The sequence below is a fragment of the Humulus lupulus genome, chromosome 5, assembly GCF_963169125.1.
Source record: "Humulus lupulus chromosome 5, drHumLupu1.1, whole genome shotgun sequence".
Lineage (NCBI taxonomy): Eukaryota > Viridiplantae > Streptophyta > Magnoliopsida > Rosales > Cannabaceae > Humulus > Humulus lupulus.
This window is the reverse complement of record NC_084797.1, coordinates 21,176,433-21,198,475: the sequence shown is the minus strand read 5'-3', so window position 1 is coordinate 21,198,475 and position 22,043 is coordinate 21,176,433. Positions and strand designations below refer to the sequence as shown.

Genomic DNA, 22,043 nt, shown 5'->3' with positions numbered 1-22,043 from the left:
TCAAACTTTCAGTTAATGGAGTAAATGACGTAGGCAAACTACAATCATATAATAAGGTTAATGTTAGTATTTAAAAATTTTATATTATACTCATTAAGTAGTTAGTGAGCAAGCCAAATGAGCAAACTATTGAAATTTTTCTACACAAGCCTTCACAATTTTTAAAAATTTCTTTACAGTTTGTTTCTTGCCCACTTGAGGAAGTGAAGTAGTCCAGTTTAACTTATCAATAATTTTGAGATAAATGTGGGCTACCAAAGTCAGGCCCACTTGCAAAGTGAAGAACCATTGGAGTTAAAAGATTGAATTCCATTTTCAAACATCAAATTTGGTGAGGTATAGAAAATAATAGGTAAGGTTACTTGTGGACATTCATAATTAAACTGAGCTGGGTGTGTTAATTTTATGATTGACTATAGAAAAATTTCTTGAGTACTTTGCGAAGTTATGAAAAGATGTTGTGCATAATAAAACATGAAAAATGTTGTATGAACTAGTTACTTACCGTGCATAGAAAGCAACATCAATTGATCCACCACTTCTGTCCTGTTTGTCACAGATCAGCAGAAACTTTTGACAAATTCTACTTGTACTGAAGAGAGGAATCTGTTATGGAATTCGTTATTTCTTGGTGAAGATCAAGGAGAAGCACATACGATGCTATGCGTGTGAACGAACTCCATCCTGTTGTAGATGAAAATTTATTGAAGTATTTTCATATTTGATATAGAAGGCAACAATTGGCGAGGAAAGTAAATGTATATTTATTGCTTGACCGTGTTATAGGTGGGTGATGCATGTACCGTTGTTTTTTGGGAAACTGAGTGATAGGTTAAATTCGTAAACACTTAACAGGTTAACTTGTGGGTACAAATTGGCGAATTTCCAGGAATATCGGTCCAGCCCAGCTAAAAATGGACCTACAGTCATAGATCAATTTAGGAAGAGAAGTAGTACAATAGATTAGGGTAGCTGATTTGTGATAAGACTAATCATTACTATGTTAATACCAAATAAGGTTAAATTTTTGTGTTGTTTGACCGAAGAGAATAAGTACTACAATAATTAGTTGATCCTCTCATATGGTAAATTTGAGGATCATAATTAGTTGATCCTCTCATATGGTAACTTTGAGAATCCATGATCTTACGCCAGTATTATACGTTAAGGTTTGATCATCTCATATATGTATTATAAATGCATCACTATAAGAGATGGAATGAATGAATTGCCAAGTAAAATACGATTTTTGAGGCCTTTAAAACCTTTTTTTTTTAAATTTCCAGATACATATATTAGGAAGATACGTTAGCGAGTAAGAGCTGATAAGTAATTTGAAAGTTGTAGTGCGTAACTCATAACTCTTACCCTGTAATAAAAACTGCTACTTTATAATTGTTTAGACTATTCTATTTTATTTACGTACAAATGTTTTATTTGTGTGATTTAGGATGATTGAATCACCAACTATATTAGTTACAGGACCATATTTTATATATTCTGGTTATATTATAACTCGTTACATTTCTTTGTTCTCTTGTGATTGATATCTCAAATCGAATTAATTAATCTATGAAATTAGTTAGCCAACATTAACTGGAAATGATCGAAAATTTCAGTCATGATTTTTTTGATAAAACAAAAGAAATTCCTAAAAGAGACGGTGACGTATAAAAACAACTATTAAAATGTTATGAAGAGATTGCTTTCCAAATTGATGAAAAAAATGTAAGTTAAACCATGTCATGAAATGCATTAACAACACAACATAGTAACTGACATTCATAATAGCCGAATTGGTTCATTGCGTACATGGTTATAAAACAACTTCAAAATAGCCCATTGAAATAAAACTACCAGCCTAATTGTTTCATTCCTTATCCAACAAAACTATAATAGAGGACTGCAATAAACACAACACCACAATGAACAAAATACATTTCGCTTCCAGTCATTGATGCCTTACTAGTTAGGACTAGAGGGAGGTGGTGGAGAAGAAGACTTGCGTTCGACTAGGTTGGGATTTCCCTTTTGCTCCCCGTGACAACATTGGCAACACCATCGACTCCTAATTTCGTCAACGTCGTTTTGCAGATTAAACAACATGCTAATTGTTAGATTTTGGAAGGTGTTCCTGCTCATGTACATCTCTTGGTCGGACACCTCAAAGTTTGAAGACGAGAATGAGATTGTTTTCCCATGTTGTTTCATCCTTCGAGTAGACGAACCTTCGTGTAGAACAACCAGTTTTTTGCGAGGTCGGCCTTCGAAAACCAAAATTAATAGTTACGATTTGAAAATTATTCAAATCAGAGGAAGTTCTATAGGTAATGTAAAAAAACGTAGTAAATAATATAATCATGAACTTGAGTGGATAACCTCGCCTTCGTCGTGGCTGACTTTTCAAAGGATCCCCTTTGACAAGGTCATCTTGTAAACTTTGTGGAGGAGGCACGTCTTTGTTTGATTGTTGCTTGAGAGTGTTCTTGTTTTTACGAGGATGGCCGACCCTTCTCGGTGGAGATGGCTCAAGAGATCCATGGGGTGTATCTTGCGTCGTTAATGGGGGGCGGCCAGCCAAGCATTTGAACCTCATGTTTTTAGGAATGGGAAGCAGTTAGGTTTGTGATGGGGAATATGTGAATGGTAAGGGTTTACATATGATTTATTGAAATGAAGAGATGCTATTGGGAAAGAGAAACTAAATAGTGACCTCCAAAATTACACAGTAGGCTAATCATGGCTACTATGTGGACCTGGTTGGATAGCTTGAATATTGAGGAGGGATCCTTCCCTTTAAAATATATAGGATTGTGTCTAAGACCAACTAAATGGAAGGCTGAGGATTGTGGTTTAATTCTCAAAAAAGTTCAAAATAGATTACATACTTGGTCTAGTAGACATCTTTCTTTTGCAGGAAGATCTCAACTCATACATTCTGTTTTGTTGGGTATTAGGACTTATTGGGTGAGTATATTTTTGCTCCCTCAAAGAGTTATTCAGGAGATTGATAGGTTATGTAGGAATTTTCTTTGGGGAGTTAAAGGCAATCGTAGCAGAGTGCATTTATCATCTTCGGATCAGGTGTGTTTGCCTAAAAGTTTGGGTGGGATTGGTTTTAAAGAAGGATCTAAATGGAATATTGTAACGCCCCAACTCTAGGGACCGTTACGGTGTGCCTTGTAAACAGTGCAAAACTCACTAATCGAGTCATTTGGCCAAAATCGTGGACTAAGTATGATTAGCAGTTTAGGGATTAAAAATTTTGGTTAAGATGTAACGTTTCTCTAGAACGTTTAGTATATATATTGGGATCCCAAAAATATATTTTCAAGGTCTATTACGGAAAAATATTTACAACAGGTCGTTCTAAGCGGCAAAATAGGGTTTAACCCTAGTTCCACTTTAAACCTCGGCCGTGGTGGTTGAGCAGCTGCACATGTACACATCATCACCTAAGCTCTCCAACTCAAGGATGGTCCAGCTACTTCTTACCTTTACCTACACCACATAGCACCCGTGAGCCGAAGCCCAGCAAGAAAACACAATATGACATGATATAATATCAACAATAATTGTATTGATTATTCAGGACCAACAGTTCAACAAATAGGTGACTAACATAAGAGTCACAAGTTTGGGGACAACACCCTCTAGCCATGTGACGATAGGGTCACCAGGGCTTAACTAGTAGGTTGTCCTTTCATAAGTTCAACCAGGATAGGTGCATGGTGATTGCTCACCAACATAACCTTCCTTATGACCAGAGAGTCATAACCTGGGGACAGCACCCTCTAGCCATGTGATGATAGGATCACCAGGCTTAATGAATAAGTGAGCATCTCACTAACTTTAGCAGGATAGGTGCATGGTGATTGGTCACCAACATAACCTTCCTTTCGACCCTAGAGTCGTAACTATGGAATAGCGTTCCCTAGCCATGTGACATACCGTCACCGGGCCATAAGCCCTGGCTTTGAATAGCTAGTCAAAGACTAGTCAAGCGCTTATAGGTTCATCGACCATAGGTCGGTCCAGCGTTAATGCCATAGAGCCATTCAACGCATGCTCATCGATTAGATCTAATCTCCCGACTCTAGAGTCGTAACTGTAACGCCCTGGTTACCCCAGAACAGTTACAGTGAACGGTGAACCGGAAATTTGACCCGTTACCCGAGTCCTTTGGTTAAAAATGTGATCTAAGTGTCATTAACGGGTTAAGGTATAAAGCCAGTAAAAAGGAAAGGGCACTTTTCATTAAGTAAATACACTGCTCATGAGCCTTTTTAAAATGTTTACAAGTAGTTCATGTTACAAAAGAGTTGCTACAGTTCATATATACAATCTCCGCCGGCCTAAGCGGCAAAAATAGGGTAAACCCCTAGTCCCTCTGAGAGCTCCCTGACCGTGGCAGTCAAGCGGCCCTGTATGTACATTACATCGCCCAAGCTCTCCACTCAAGGCTGGCCAAGCTTTTCCTTTCCTTTACCTGCACCACATAGCACCCATGAGCCGAGGCCCAGCAAGAAAACATAGCAAGACATGATATAATATCAACAAGGTTCATAAAAACCATTCAGGACTATCAGTCCAACAAGTAGGTGACAATAGCCAAAAGTCACAATAATGAGCATCGCTCCCTCTAGCCATGTGACGATAGGGTCACCAGGGCTTAACTGATAGGTGATTTCTTTCATAAGCTTGATAAGGACAGGTGCATGGTGATTGGTCACCAACATAACCTTCCTCACGACTCTAGAGTCGAAACTATGGACAACGTCCCTTAGCCTTGTGACAAACAGTCACCGGGGTCATATACCTTGGCTATAATCATCTGGTCGTAGACCAGGCAAGCGCTTGTAAGTTTCTCGACCCTAGGGTCGGTCTGGCATTAATGCTATAGAGCCATTCAATGCGCAATTCTTGACTTTAGAGTCGGTCCCTGACTAGTCAGTGTCTCAAGCAGGTAATCGGCATTCAATAGCATTTAATATGCAATCCATGTCCACATATATCAACCAACACGCCTTAATATCAAACCATGCATGTCATATACCTATACAGGGTGCAACTGTATTCATACACTGTTTTCTTACCTCTGGTTCGAGTGAGAATAATTATATGAACGACCCCTGAGAACGATCAACCTTTAAATTCCTCGATGGTCACCTGGTCATAACCAAAATATAGGATTCATCAATAAAAATGATAACCAAGGGTTCCCAAACCAAATCCCAGCCCCCGAGACATCAAATACTACCCAATCGGGTACTAGGTCCAACCCCGAGGCCTATGGTTTGAATCCCTAAGCTAAAAACCACTTTTTAGCAAAATTAGCCTCAAGGGCCGCGGCCCTCCTTGCTTCTGCGCCGCGGCGCGCCTCCAGACAGAGAGGCTCCCTGCCTGCCAAACGCCAAGGGCCGCGGCGCTCCCCTGCTGCGCCGCGGCGCCCAGCCCAGAATGGCTAAGTCGGCCATACGAACCAGTTTTTCTCCCTGTGCAATTCCATCTCAAACCATACCTTTAAACCCCCATAAAACCTCCCTCAAACATGTAATTGAACCCCCAAACCTTACCTATAACACCTCCTCACCAAAACCCAATCATCTAACACCAAAAACTCCCTTTAATCCTCACTCCCCACATCAAAATCCATGAGTTAAAAACCAGAACGAAAACAGAGTACTAACTGAAATTAATGGCCAAAACTCACCTTGAGACTAGCTTAAACCTCCCACACAGGCTAACACAAGTGCTCCAACCCAGCCTTGAGTTCCTCTAGCTTGAATTATCACCAAGAACACAAAACTCTCAAAGAAGCAATGAAGGAGATGGAGCAAGGAGGATGTACGGGAATGGAAGAGGCAAACTCTGTTTTTTACTCTATTTGTTCTATAGCCTTCAGCCACTAAACCTTATATAAATCCTCACTAAAATGACCAAAATGCCCTTATACCATTTCAAGCCTCTTAAACCAACCCAAGGGCAAAATTGGTACTTCTAGCTTAACCCGTTAATCATAATTAACGCTTCCCAATTCCCGCTAACCTCAAAATCCTCAAACACCAATATTTCATAACCCGTTACCCTAAAATCCCCGGTAACGCTATAACCTTTAATATCACCCCGAGACTCACCCCGAGCCCCGAGCTCAAACCTGTTATGACCAAACCGATAATCACGTTTAACGATCGTCTCATGTCGGAATACTCGAACCAATCCACATTATAATGTGGTCTCACAATATATCATTATCGCACATACAAATATACAATTATACCCTCAACAGGCCAAATTACCATAATACCCCTGTAAACAAATGTGGACTCACATGCATGCATTTAACATTATATTATAATATAATTCTCATAAACATGCATAAACACATTTAATGGCGTAATTAAACAGTTATGGCCCTCCCGGCCTACTAAACCAGCCATTAACCATAATAGGGAATCCGGGGCATTACAGTAACTATGGACAGCGTCCCCTAGCCATGTGACAAACAGTCACCGGGGCCATGTGTCCTGGCTATAAACATCTGGTCTTAGACCAGGCAAGCGCTTATAAGTTCTTCGACTTTAGAGTCGGTCCAACATTAATGCCATAGAGCCATTCAATGCATGGTCATCGACCTTAGGGTCGGTCCCTGACTAGTCAGTGCCATACACAGGTAAGCCATGCCACCAAACATATATCACATGTTCAATATCTATAAACAAGGTATTCAACATGCTTACTTAACAAGTGCTATACAATTAGGATCATGCACAAAACCAGAGGCTCAAGCTCTGAACAATATTATATTCAGTACTCAAAGCATGTTCTACTCACATGTTTCTCATGCATCACATGCATTATATTCAATAATCCAACATGCACCAATAATAGCCATGCATGTCACATATACAAAGGGTGCAGTTTTCTTACCTCAGATTCGAGCTAGAATGATTAAAAGAATGACCCTTGAGAACGATCAACCTTTAAGCCCTTAGCGGTCACCTAGTCATAACCAAATATAAAACCTCATCAAAATGAGTAATTAAATACTTCCAAACCCAACCCAAGCCTCCGGAACATCGAATCCCACTCAACTAAGTAGTAGGATCGATCCTAGGCCCTTAGAGTTAAGTTTCCATCACAAAAACACACTTTTGGACAATTTTCCTCTTTTGAGCCGCGGCCCCAACCCTTAGAGCCACAGCCCCACTCAAGTCAGGCCCAAAAAATCCTCTCTGACAGCAATTAGAGCCTCAGCGCTACCCCATAGAGCCGCAGCTCAAATAGCCCATCAGCACCAAATCAGCAACTTCTTCAAGCTTGAGCCGCAGCGCCCAAGAACAGAGCCGCGGCTCAACCTCGAACCCAGCCAAAAATCCTCCATTTCTTCATCTAAAATCATTTCATAAACATATCCAGATATCTCCAAACTCAAAAATCAAAGTTCCCAAACATCCCCATGATCCAAAACCCATAAAACCCAAGTCTTAAATCACCCAAAAACATATCAAAACACAAAATCCAATTCAAGCTTAAAAACTTTAAAAACTTAGAACTTAAAACTTAGATTACCTTTGATTGGGTTGTTTTCCGTTAAATCCTTCGGTTAAGAAGCTTCTAATCTTTCCTAGGATCGCTATGCCTCGACCCTCGCTTGATTCTGACTCCTAGAACTCGAGATTCCTTCAAAAAGGCTTCGAATGGTAAAATAAGCTATCGGGAAGGAAGAGAGAGATTTTCTAACGTATGTTCTTATATGACAAGCTACTTCAAGCTTAAGTAACCTCAAATAAAACCTAAGGCTCGGGGTCCCGAAAACACCCCCGGGGACATTATAGTCAAAACTTCCAGAATTCCATCCTGATCTCAAATATTCCAAATTTATCATCAAATAAACATTTCTATTACCCCAAAATTGACCCCGTTATGACAAAACCGCTAACTCATAATCTAGGATCGTCTCATGCCGAATAGCTCGAATATATCCCCATAATAATAAAATCTCATTCACAAATTACAATATGCACCCAATTTACAAATATGCCCTCAACAGGCCAAATTACCAAAATGCCCTCATAACTATAAATACTCCCACATGCATGCATTTACCATTATATAATAATATAGTTCAAATAAACATGCATATGATTATTAAATACTATAATAAAACAATTATGGCCCTCCCGGCCTCCTAATCAAGGTCCTAAACCTTATTAGGAAATTTGGGGCATTACAAATATTTTATTGATGGCCAAATATATTTGGGTTGTTTCATCTAAACAAGACTCTTTATGGGTCAAATGGGTAGCTAATATCTATCTCAAAGGGCATAGTTTCTGGTCTTATAATCTACAATCTGATGTTAGTCGGTACTGGAGGAAGCTTATTAAGCTGAGAGATCATTTCTCTCATGATTCATTAAAGGTTTCAGTTTCCAAAGGCAAGTTGAATCTTTCTAGTCTTTATATGCATCTGGTTCACAAAGAGAAGGTTCATTATGATAAGGTGGTTTGGTGCAAGCTATCTATTCCTAAGCACAGATTTATTCTTTGGCAAGCGGTTTTAGGTCACCTTCTTACTCGAGACAACTTGATTAAATGCCATATTCAAATTGAGTCTTGCTTATGTCCTGTTTGTGAGTTGGATATGGAGTCACATGATCATCTGTTTTTTAGTTGTCCATTCTCTCAGCAGGTGTTGTATCAGGTTCGGTCTTGGCTGGGTCATCTGATGTGGCCTCCTAAATACTCAGAGTGGATGAAGTGGATGGATGGGGGACCTAGGGGGCTTCATGAAAGGATTAGTGCTGTTGTTCTTGCTGCTACAGTGTACTACATCTGGTCTAATAGAAATTGGTGTATCTTTGAGTCTTATTCTTATACTGTTTAGAAATTGAATTCTTTGATTCTTATGGGTATTAAAGCCAAATTACTTGATATTAGGAGCTCTAAACTAAAGGCTGTTGAGAAGAGTATGGTTGATTTTATTCAACTTTTGTAAAGCTGTAACTGTATATTCGTTTATGGTACAGGCGGTTTTGTAAGTTGATTTTTTAGTGGAATATAATTTTCTTCTTATCAAAAAAAAAAAAAAAAACTAACGCTAAGTAAACATTCCTATGCACTTACGTAAACAACCTAGCCATCTCTGTAATTAAAATGAAACAACACTTGGGAACTCCCGAGTCCTTTCAAGTTATCACATAGTTTAACTAGATATGCACCACACATAAAAAATCAAACTATTTGATTAGAATAAATTCTACCTTGTATTATAATTAATATACTCCATGCTACAAGAATACTTGTCATGCTTTAACATTTAGATTTGTTTATATTTTAAATACTTCTAAACAAAGATGTTAATGGAGTGGTAGTGCATTAGAAAAAAGAGATTTCAGTACAACAACAACCTGACAAATAAATATAATCTACTCCAATTTCTCAAAAACTTGAACACAACAAGTAAGGTGTAAACACATTTTAGTTGATTATATTTTCCTCCAAAATCAATTGTTTAACATGAAAAAAATAATACTTCGGTCAACTAATTACATTTGTCTAAAAGCTATCGAAGAAGTGACAAAGTAAACTATCAATGATTCAATCACTGCTGAAACTACCAGTGAGTGATGTTGCCAAAACCAATTAATCCAATTATATGTTACTTCTAACATTTTGGTTGGTCACAAAAAACAGGTTAACAACTTTTTATTCTCATTTTTTCAATAACATATATTTATAGAGACCTCAACTCTGCCCCTTAATCTCACACACACCACTAGAGCTAATCTCAAGTGACATCCAATATTTTCAAATAAAGTGTCAATAACTAATTTTCTTGTGATTAGGACCTGATGCATGGCCCTTAGTTTTCCACAATGGTGTTTTATTTTATTTTTTGTACTCATTTTCACAGAGTTACCTATTTCAGTTTATCATCAATTACCTTCCAATGATGACACATTCATAGTACACCATGACTATATCTCTTCCATCTAGTGACAACTGTGAACATAATCTTGTTAAACATAACAATGCTGAAATTAACAAACTATCAATTGAAGCACACCCAAAGTCAGAAATTACTTGAGTATTCTACGAGTCTCTTATGCAGTACACTGATTCTCTTACCTTGTCTATTTCCGTAAATTTTTTTAATTCTTTTCCAGACCCTCTACTTAAATTCATATGCCTATTTGACGAGTGCCAACTGCATCTTTAATTGACCATATAGCAATCAGAAATTCATAACTTTTCCAATAAATTCTTCACTGAGACATTTTATCAAACAATATGCAAGCACTTTTAAAACTGATACAAATAAAAATAGAATTTAGAATTGGATGAAACAATTGCATTAACAACTTTGATAATATAAATTTGATCACGCATTGTTATATTTCACAATCATATGATTGCTATTATAATTTCTCTCAAACTAAAATTCAAACATAAGGTGGTCACCATTATATATGCTCGGCCACTGAATAATCGAGTGCACCATTACCCAGAATTCAAAGAAGCCAAACATAATTTTTGCCTAATTAGCTAATGCCCAAAACTTATCACGTAAATGTGCTATAAGAACTTACCCGAAGAACTCGACACAAAGATGCATGGATTTATGCTTTACATCAGAAAAGTGGGCACTCGGTCCTTCAAACTCAAGGCAAACAACAGTGCATGTAGAATCAAACACCTCCAAATTAGTAGCAAATTTTACCAAGCTCAATCCAAATCCTCACTACTCCAAACAAAAAAACCTAGCCCGAATTCGTCAAGGAGAATAATGGACTAAATGAGAGGGAATTTTCCTTCCAAACTCATGATTTGGTTTCGGAGAGACTTTTGCTTTTGAAAGGAGAAGAATGGATAAACGGGCAAAATCACCGATCAAATACAAAGAAAAGGTGACCGGTTACTAAGGGATCCCTAAGGGCATAACTGTAACGACCCAAATTCGCTAATAAGGCTTAAGGGCCTTGATTAGTGTGTTGGGATGGCATAATTGGGATTAGAGTGAGTATTATTGACTTAAATGTGTGAATAAGTGATTAATATTGATTATATGATAGTTGATGAAATTATGTGATAATATGAAATAAATATGTGATATATGTGAGAACCACATTATTATGTGGGTAGGTTCGCAGAGCACGACTCAAGACGATCCTAGGGTCAGATAGTGGGAAAAGTCACAACGGGACTTAAGATATGACTTTGGATAAGTCAGGAGTATTTTAGGTATCGGGTAGCGATTTGGACTATCGGGTCATGAAAATAAATATATGGAGATATATTTGAGGTTAGGATGTCTAGGCGGGGATATTGGGGGATTTTACCATTTTGGCCTCGGGGACGGTTCCGGCACCCCGAGCTTTGGGATTAGCTTAACAAGTAAGACAAAGGTTAGGAAGCCTTTAGGAAAAAAAGAATAAACCGACCTAAATTCTACTCAGCTGGTTACTCTCACTCTCACTCTTAAGAAAAAACAAAGGGAACTAACTAGAAGCACTCAAGGGAATTGGGGATTTGAGCTGAAGAATTTCTGGAAGTTTAGAGGGATTCAAGAGTAATCTTGAGGCTTAGCTCAGTGAATTAACCAGGACTGAATCAAGACTAAGGTAAGGGTTTAATCCATTTGTTTTCTTGAAATTCAACCTTAAGCTTCAGCTGGATTATTGAGGGTATTACTCAATTGATGTTTAGGGTGGAATTAAGCTGGGGAAATCCTTGGAATCAGCTGGGTTTTGGCTAAGGGAAGAGTTCAATCAAGAAGGTAAGCTTTGTTTTATGAATTGATGATCTGAGTTTGAGTTTTGAATGGTTATAACAGGGTGCTTGTGTTCTTAGAGTCTCAAGGATTGGAGGTGAATCTTCTATGGTTTATTGAGCTGAATTTATGTTGAGATTGTGTAGCATGAGTTGGGGATATGTTGGGTGTTGAAGTAGGAAGCTTAGGGGTGGTTTTGGTTGAAGTTTTGGGTTTTAAAATGATGGGTTTTCTGGGCACGAAGGGAAGGGAAGGGCCGTGGCTCTGTTCTAGAGCGCTGCGGCCCTAGGATGAAAAAAGGCCAAGGAGGCTCGGCCATGGGAGGGCGCCGCGGCGCCCAAGGCAAGGGTCGCGGCGCGTGTGTTGTTCAGCATGGGCTTGGTTCTGTTTTGAGGCTAGGGCTGCGGCTAAGCTTCAAGGGCCGCAGCCCTTGGCTGCTCACATGAGTTTTTGGGGGTTTTAGGCTCGGGAAAGTGGTCTAGTGTGCTCGGGATTGGTTTCACCACCGTGCTTAGTGGAATTTGGATTCCCGGGAGTTAGTTTTATAACCAGAAACCTATATTCGAGTATTAATGGAACCTTATACTTTGGTTGTGACTAGGTGATAAAGGCTTAGGCTCGGGGACTGATTGTGCTTGAGGGGCGTGGCTCATAGTCAATAACCGTACAGACTAAAGGTAAGAAAACTGCACCTGGTTGAATATATGTGATGGGACTAAGGGCTCCCTATTGTAAACGCTTGAAAAGATGGCATTATGCCATGCAATCCATTTAGTGAACCAACGGCCTAAGGGTGCCAAGAGTTTCACTAGCGCACAGGGCGCGACTCGGCCACTGGTAGTCGAGGCACGACTACAAAACTGGGCTTTCCCGACACCCAACCACGACAGTCAACTCTGTTGACTGTCGTAATTGCTTAGCGGGACTCTACGCCGACAGTTAAAAACTGTAGGCATAAAGACCAACGACGACAGCTAATAACTGTCACTGTTGCTTTTGACTGTCACTATTGACCCCAACGCTGACAATTAATTCGAGAGCAATGCCGACAGTTAAAATGTGTCGCTATTGACACCAACGCCGACAGTTGATTCGAGACCAATATCGACAGTTAAAACGTGTCGCTATTGACCCCAACGCCGACAATTAATTCGAGACCAATGCCGACAGTTATAAAATGTCGCCAAAATTCAAACAAAAAATTTAAAAATATAATTAATGAAAAATAAAATTTTAAAAATAAAATAAATTATGTAAATATGTATTTATTAAAAACTAGATTTTTTTTGTTTCTAAATTTTTCATATTATTAACTTTTGTATTTATAATAATTTTTATATCAAATTTTAAATTAATTATGATATTAAGAGTAGCAATTCTTTAATTTAATTTAACTATTATTCTTTAAAGTATTTATAAAATTATTTATAAAATTAGTATTAGTTACATTAAAATTTAGAAATAGAGAATAAATTGAATTTAAAGCGTTTTACTTTAAGAGAGAGAGAGAGGCCTTCGCGCGAAAACATAAAGAAAAACCCCAATTTTTTTGGTTTTCCCTCTTATATTTTTCCTCTGTCTCAGACCCATACCCCAAATGACCCCGTACCCCTCTCTCTCCTCTTAGATCCCATACCCCTCTCTCCCCTCTCAGACCCCAAACCTCAAACCCCAAACCCCAAACCTCTAACCTCTGTAAGTCTCCCTCTCTCTTCTCTCAGACCTCAAACCCCAAACCGCAAATGACTGAACCCCAAACCTCTGTAAATCTCCCTCTCTCTTCTCTTAGACCGATCATCCTCTCGAGCAACGGAGACCTTCGATCATCCTCTCGGCAGCTCCATCCTCTCGGGCAGCTCCATCGTAGGCGGCGTCCCCACCTCTCCGATCATCGTAGGTGGCAGGTATATATATTTGTTTGTTTTATTTTTAATATTGTTAACTTAATTTATATATATATATATATATTCATTTCTAAGCTATTGGCTGTGATTCTAAAAAAAGGTCCTAGAGTTTGTAGACGAAGGTCTAGTTTTTAGGCTCGTGAGGTCTCTAGGATTTTTCCCATGGTTGGTGTCGTGGATTCAAGGCTTACTTTGTTGCTCCCAATTGATTGGTGTAGTGTTTTGACAACTGAATTGATTTGGGTTCTAGACCAAGTTAGGTTTGTTAATAATTTTGGCCTTGGAAGCAAGGATGCTAGTTCCATTTTTTGTTTTAGTTTTGTTCTTTATGAGTTTTTGGTTTGGTCACTGCACTGATGATGACTTATCATAGTTCTGTGATCAAGAGAAGTGGCATCCTGATAATCTATAAATTTAAGTCTAAAACGTTTAAGAGCCTCATTAGAAACATCAACTAAAAATAAAAGCAGTGTATGTTGTTTGTTTATTTTGAGTCCTGTTTTGTGCCTATTTTTATGGTTAATCTCTGTTTTGTGTCTTTTGTTCTGTTTTGTGCCTATATTTATGTTTTCCTGCTTATTTTGCCAGCTGACCAGAGTGAGTTGGAAAGAACATAAGCAAGAATAAGTGTTGCTGCTTCCTTAAATTTCCCAGCCTTCTCAAGAAAATCTATCACAACTAGTATATCTCCTCTGAGGTATTGTGTTGGTAAGAGTAATAAATTAAATTTAATAAAATAAGTTGTTGTTGGTGCTGTTGTTGTTGTGTCTTTTGGAGTCTATTTGTACAGAGAAAAGAGCATAGATAGGTCTATGGTATGAGAACTTTGACTCCTCTTCCATGCCACATTTGTTTCATTCCTTCAGTTAGTAGCTTTTATAAAAATAGAAAGAAAAAACTATTTTGCTAAACACCCACATATATATAGTCTTATCAATACAACCCTTAATGCCTTAATGCACATGCTTAGTACTCCACTATTACTAGTACTCTTGTAATGAAAATGTCGGGTTCTTCTGTTACTTTTATTTATTTAGTCAATGATAGTTTTCACATGCAGTGTTATCAATTGCATAATATTAATTTGGTCTATACATATAGCTCATGTGTACAAAGAATATTATTGAAAATAACTACACTCAATAATAAGTGGTGAGTATAGGTGGCAAGCTTCAACTAGACTAGGTAATATCCTTAAGCATTTGTGCTCATTCAACTTGGACTGACTTACATTTTTCCATAAAAAAAAAGCAGTAAAATTGAAGTATAATAATGAATTTGTTTACCTTGATATCATTTTTTTTAAATAAATTTCTTTACTTTAAATCGAACTTCTTATACCAAGAAAACTTTTTTTTCCCATTCTGTATGAATCACTTTTTTGTTGTATTAGATTAAATACTAGTTTTAAGAACTTGATTGGGTCTATATTGAATATTCAACAACCTCTTGTAGATGCTGTGCATTACAAAAATGAAGATGTGATCAAACTTTTAGAGGAACATGGTGCAAAGCCTCCGGTATGTCTTGCGTCTTCTCTAGTGTCAGTGGCTTATATTATCATTCTTTTGACAAAATAAAATCATGTTGCAAATTTTTTATTTTGAACTTTACTGTGTTAGATGGCTCATTACATGCATGTTAAAAATGCACGCGAAGTCCCCGAGTATGAGATCGATCCCAAGGAGCTTGCTTTATCTCAGAAAATGATAACCAAGGTAATTTACTTACCTTTTATTGATTGGTAGTAAATCAATATTGTCTTGTTGGTTACTCAACTGTATTAAAGGCAAATTATCTGATTTGATAGAATGAAATATGAATACGAGGTGTTTGAATTAATGTATTTGAACGTATATAACTCACCATGATTACTTTACTGCTCATTTGTCTAGTCTGAATTTGATATACTTTTTGTGGAACAAGAAAAATTTGTTTAAAATAAAGGAAAGTCTTACTTTGTGTTTATGTTTTTGGGTGCTTCTTTTTTATTGCTTTTCTTATCTGAAGAATCAGATTGCTCTAGATTGCTTTGCTTGTTTGTCTGGGAAGATTTATGTGCTTCAATTCCATGATTAAAGAATACAGAATGGTATTTGGGCTAAGTTTAATATTTTGTTCCTAATTAATGTCAAATTCAAAGACTATTACAAATTATTAACAAATATCTAACTAATGGGTTGTAGCTACTGGATCCATGAAGACTAAATAATATATGTTCAATTAATTTTTAAGAAACAATTTTTTTAGGATTTTTTTGTTTAAATGTGTCTACATATCTTTGTTAATTATATTGTTATGGGCATCACTACTTAAAAATGGGTTTTCTTCATGAATTGGTTTATGTTTTTAGCTTGTACGTTATGGAATGATGCATCTTAGCCAAATCAAACAATGTTGTGCTCTAATTAGTATATTCTTCTAAGCTTGTTCTTTAAAACTTAAGCTTTGGATTTAGGTGCGTACTGCATATGATACTCTATTTACATATTGCTCACTGCTTATGGTACTTTATTGATGATTTTTTTTTTGTAATTTTGTTCCATTTATAAGTAATGATTATTTGTTCGTTTGTTTTCTTATTATGTTAGTAAAAACTAAGTATATGTTATTGTTTTTATTCTGGATGAGATTTAAGTACCTGGTATACATGTTTTGTTTGTTAATAATCAGAAAAGAAGAAAGTGCAAGAATTGAAGCAGTGGATTGAAGAATTGGAAAATGAATTGAGGTGAGCATAGACTAATAATAAATACCATCTTTGGTATATTTTGCTACTGCTTTAATTGTGTTTGAGTTTGACTAATAATGACATAATGCTCTCTTGGTATACGTTTGTGAAATGGTTATTGATATCATAAAGCACTCTTTCATAGCTAAATTTAATGGCATAAAGCCCATTGCATACTCTCAGTTTCTTGAGGACCTCTGTTTTTTTCTCCTTTCTATTATGAGTTGATATTTGTTCAGTTGTATCACAGCTGCAATATATTCAAGTAACAAAATGTATATTGTTGAAAGTGAAGTATATGCCTTTGATATATTACTACAATGGTCAACGAGTCTCATTATATTGTGATATGTTTCCAGGTTATTTAATAGTGTCTCATGAAAAAAGCATATGACCAAAGATAATTTGAGTTTAGGGAATCATTTGGCTATCTTGTACTGTTGAATAAATGAAAAGTATTACTGTAGGATTTGTTATTTGTTGTATTAGTTATTCTCTTGATAGTACATTTAGTTGTCATCTCATCCCAATGAGTTTCAGGTTGACAAAAGCCATATGTAGTAAACTATTTTGAAGTATTTCTTCCCCATTACAGTTTAACTTAGTCTTCATTATGATTATAGATTTTTTCTGTAGTGATTTTGCTCATTTATAAGTTTTGATAGTTGCACACTTTTTGGGATCATGAAAGCTATAAATACATAACATTTCTTTGATAGCGTGGGTATTACTCACATAGTCAAGCATAAGCAGGAGAATCACTGTTATATAGATACCGAAGATTCAAAGAATATTCTCACTTTTATTTCACTGGCGCTAGCTTGTGTGGTCAGTTCTAGCTTATACTTACTCTTAACATGTTTTCATGGTTTCATGTGAATGCAATAATCTGATTTCTTACAAGTATTAATAAATAAAAGCTTTATTATTTACATGTTAATTTTATCTTTAGACCCAAAATAACATGCATTCTATTTTTGGCCCATTAATTTGAATATATCCCAAATTTGAAACCCATTCTTTGTTTTTGTCATAGTTTGAACAGTCTCAATTACAAATTAATGGCCAAAACTGAATCAACAGGAAAAAAAACTTGATTATTTATTTATAGAAAGAGGAGATGGTGGTGGCAAGTCACGAGGCTATGCACTCAGTTAGGTAGCCTGCAAGTCACGAGGACTGAGGTGATGGTGTACTCTTCAATGAACTCATTTTTAATTTTATTTTGTAATTATAATTGAAAGTGGCTAATAAAGATATACGTATAAAAAAAAATTAGGTGGCCTGATGATACAATCTATATATATATAGTCGATATCTTCTTTTATCCTTTTCCCTAGCTGTACATTTTGTTATCTTATCCCTAAATAAATAAAAACAAAAGAGCAAAAAAAATATAGAGAACAAATCAGCCTTCAAGCTTGTCATATATGTAGTTTGGTATTCATATATAATATCATAATTAATTATATATAAGAATTAGTTATATGTGTTATTATATTGTAATTGAAAAATGAAGGATAACCTTCAAAGTCGCAATCACTTTGGTAAAGCTTTCTTATTTATTCATTTCTTGAGCAGCGCAAAGAAGAGTTGAAGAAAATTTGATTTGAAATATGGTAGGGCACTTGTTGGACATGTGATTGAAATATGGAATAGTAATATTTATCATCACTCTAGCTACAGCATATATAATATATAGATCGTTGGTTGTGACTCTTCTACATGCACATAAATATTATAAAGATTGTAGGTATAAATATATGTATATTAGTTTTTTGTCAAAAGTGTAATCCATCTTTGTATTTTGAAAATAGCATAAACTAAGTTATGATGTAGGTTTCTATGTATTTTAGGTGGACAAGTTAAGCATTTGACTCAACCCAAGGCTGAGAAGAAAGAGTAAGATGAGCATTTGATTTTTCTCTTCTTTGCATTATTATTTAATTATTTAATTCGGATTTGACTCACTTTCATTATATTATAACATTGTAAATGTGTGTATGTGCTGAGACAGACTTCAAAGAAACTTTTTTTGCAAGAGGTATGTCTCTAACTTTTATTTTAATACTATGCAAATGTTAGAGGAGTTTGAATATCTTAAATATTCATCCATAGTGAAGTAGGTTCTGAGATTGTTACTGTGTGCTGCGGTGATAACGGAAGGTTAAGAACTTTTGTGTTTTAGTGAAGTAGGATCTTAGAAATTTTTGTGCTGCGGAGATAAGAAAGAAAATTTGTGTGTTGTTTGAATTGATGTAGATTTGTCTATGATCATCCTATAATTGAATTGTGTTTGTTTGATTGGTTTGATTATAACATATACTTGTATGAATGTACATATTGCGTGTTGGCATACGCATATAGCATAACTTTTTGTATTTCTTGTTTTGTATATGTTAGTTTTCTTCTTGTCCCTTGTCTAATGTCTTTGGTGAGGTGATTTATAACATTGAGTATCACTTTTGGTTTTTGTGATCACATTTAGGTTCAATAGTATAAAGTGCTATACAAAAGTTTGACGTTATTAGCATATTGGTTGATAATTTATTATTTCTATTTTTGCACCAGAACTATTATCAATTTGTGTTTATTTTAATTGAAGCATAGCTTTATGTTTCATTGTAGTCTAATAGTTTGATCATTTTCTTACTTAAATAATATCTAAGTTATTTTTTTTCTTCCAAATTGTGATTTTTTTCACCATGTTCGATGGCCTTAGCTGAAACAATGTATTCTTTAAACAATTGAAAATTTTCTAAAAAATCAATTGGTGAGATTTGGGTTCAATCAATTGAGACATAGGATATATATTTATATATTTACTCGATGATTTCCTTTTCTGCACTAGAACTACTATCTCAATTTGTGTTTATTTTAATTGAAGCATAGCTTTGTGTTTCATTGTATTCTAATAGTTTGATCATTTACTTATTTAAATAATATCTGAGTTATTTGTTTTCTTCCAAACTGTGATTGTTTTTACCATGTTCGATGGCTTTAGCTGAAACAATGTATTCTTTAAACAATTGAAAGTTTTCTAAAAAAATCAATTGGTGAGTTTTGGGTTCAATCAATTGAGACATAGGATATATATTTATATATTTACTCGATGATTTCCTTTTCTGCACCAAAACTACTTTCTCAATTTGTGTTTATTTTAATTGAAGCATAGCTTTGTGTTTCATTGTAGTCTAATAGTTTGATCATTTTCTTACTTAAATAATATCTAAGTTATTTTTTTCTTCCAAACTGTGATTGTTTTTACCATGTTTGATGGCCTCAGTTGGAACAATGTATTCTTTAAACAATTGAAAATTTTCTAAAATGGATTGATTATCACTTTGTTAAAAATGCTGTGCTTGCATAGAATTCATAATTATATGACTATTTATTAAAAGAAATATATATGCTTGACCAAAAGGAATTATGGTTTTTTATTTTGCGTAGACTTTCAAACGTGAATTAGATTTATAAATTTGGATTAGGCTTATTCACAACTCGTTGTGTTACTTTAACAACTTTGTCTGGTATGCTCGTTGTGTTACTTTAATAACTTTAACAAATGTCACCTGGTATGCTTGTGTTACATATTAATGATCTATTATATTTATGTTCTTGGTGCTCTTATTTATAACTATATTATCTTTTCTTTTCTTGCTAAGTACTATGGACTTAGAATCTTATGCATATTACATACACAGTGCATGTCTTTATATGTGTGTATATATGTATATTAATTTCTCGATGTTTATTGTATATTTGCTATTGTGCTATGAATGATTGGTAATTTGGTTTATTAATGTCTATGTGATTTCATAAACTAACTAGCTTGAGTACTTTTAAATTGAGCTTGACAGGTATGCATTCCCTAGTTTAAAGAATTAAGACTAACTATTTAAGCCATAAGGTTATCCAGTTTGATAAGAAAAATAAAATTTTTATATAAATTATTTTTGTGACTGAAAACCACAATCATTCTTTTTATTTCTTCTGCAACCTCAAGTTCTCTATTTATTTTAGTTTTGGTTTAACTTTAATGGTGTTTATTCTGTATTGTAGGCTAAAACTCTACTTGGATATTTAAGAGAACCAAGATAATTATATAAGAGAACCAAGGCAACACGAAATTCTTCTTCAAGTTGTTAGGTATTATTTTCTTTCTTGCTTGTAAGAATTATGTATAGTGAGGATTTGATGTATTATTTACATCGAGAATAATGAATTGTTATTGAGAATTATAATGAATTTTCATTGAGACTTATTTAGTTTCATGAGGATTTGATGTATTAGTTACATTTCAATTGTATGAATAAATGTTGTATGTATATGAATTTTTATTATGATAAATATAATTTTTTTTACAAGTTATGGTAGTAATAATTAATTATGTGAGTAATATTTTTATTTAAATTTATATCAAAGTTCACTTGTTAAAAATATAATTAAAAGTTTTAAAAAATATATATCGAAAAATTAGTATATATATATAAATTCAATGTTATGGCGACACTTATTAACTGTCGGCGTTGCTAGCAACGACGACACCTATTAACTGTCGGCGTTGCCAGCAATGGTGACACGTATTAACTGTCGGCATTGCCAACAATGGCGACACGTATTAACTGTCGGCGTTGCCAGCAACAGCGACACGTATTAACTGTCGGCGTAGCCAGCAATGACGACACCTATTAACTGTCGGCGTAGCCAGCAACGACGACACCTATTAACTGTCGGCGTAGCTACCCCTACGCCGGCATAGGCAAATACGACAGTCAATTGTCGTCATTGCTCAATAGCGACAGTTAAAAACTGTCGGGAAAGCCCATTTTTGTAGTAGTGAGGACAGCTTATTATGCACTGAGCTCGGTTAAGTGGACCGGAGTTAGTGGGTTAAACAGAGGGTGCGGCCTAAGTCGTCGACCCTGAATATTATGTGATTGATTGTATCTTGAATCTAAATGTATGAGCTAAACATCTATTGTGGATTATCTGATGGGAATACATGCTTAATGAATTAACTGTCTGTTATTATTGATTGAGTTGTATAAGATGTTTTCTTGATGGGCCTTGGCTCACGGGTGTTACGTGGTGCAAGTAAAGGCAATGGCAAGTTAGACCAGCCTTGATTGGAGAGCTCAGCGAGCAGAATGTACATAGCCAGATGCCCGGCTGCCACGGTTGAGGTTTAGGCAGGGACGCGAGACTTAGAAACTGTCTGTTTTGCCTTAATATGGCTAGTGAATATTCATGTACTTTTGGGAGTCTGTAAACTTATTTAAACTCTGTTTTCTTATGGGATCCCATGTTTATAATAGTAAAATATATAAAGTGGTCTTTTGAAACCAAAACCTTTTAACCCTAGCTCTTACATGTTTAGTGACACATTTTTAAAATAATGACTTGATTAACAAGTCAACACATTTATAAGTACACAATGTAGCTGTCCTGGCTATCCAGGGTGTTACAATAACAGTACTTTCACACCCAATAAACTCAACAACTAAATCACACCATCCATTTTCTAAAACAATAAATCTAAAGGCTCAAAATCAAACACAGGACTAAGTCCTGAAAAGGAACCGAGGGATTGAAGAATCTCCCTAGATGTTATATATATTTGAAAATATTAA

At 35.6% G+C, this 22,043-nt stretch overlaps 1 long non-coding RNA gene across 15 annotated transcripts; it reads left to right on the top strand.

The window, feature by feature from the left end:
* Positions 1–13,290: 13,290 nt before the first annotated feature.
* LOC133834600 (uncharacterized) lies at positions 13,291–21,751 on the top strand. Of its 15 annotated transcripts, none has more exons than XR_009893398.1 (7): positions 13,291–13,679; positions 14,268–14,387; positions 15,135–15,199; positions 15,302–15,397; positions 16,353–17,594; positions 18,267–18,312; positions 18,428–20,777. It is a non-coding gene; the product is annotated as an uncharacterized LOC133834600 (long non-coding RNA). The 15 variants fall into 15 exon arrangements; XR_009893396.1 differs by adding an exon at positions 21,514–21,751 and having other exon boundaries at positions 13,293–13,679; positions 16,353–18,454; positions 20,473–20,559; XR_009893392.1 differs by having other exon boundaries at positions 13,303–13,679; positions 16,353–16,410; positions 17,130–17,238; positions 17,494–20,777.
* Positions 21,752–22,043: the final 292 nt, after the last annotated feature.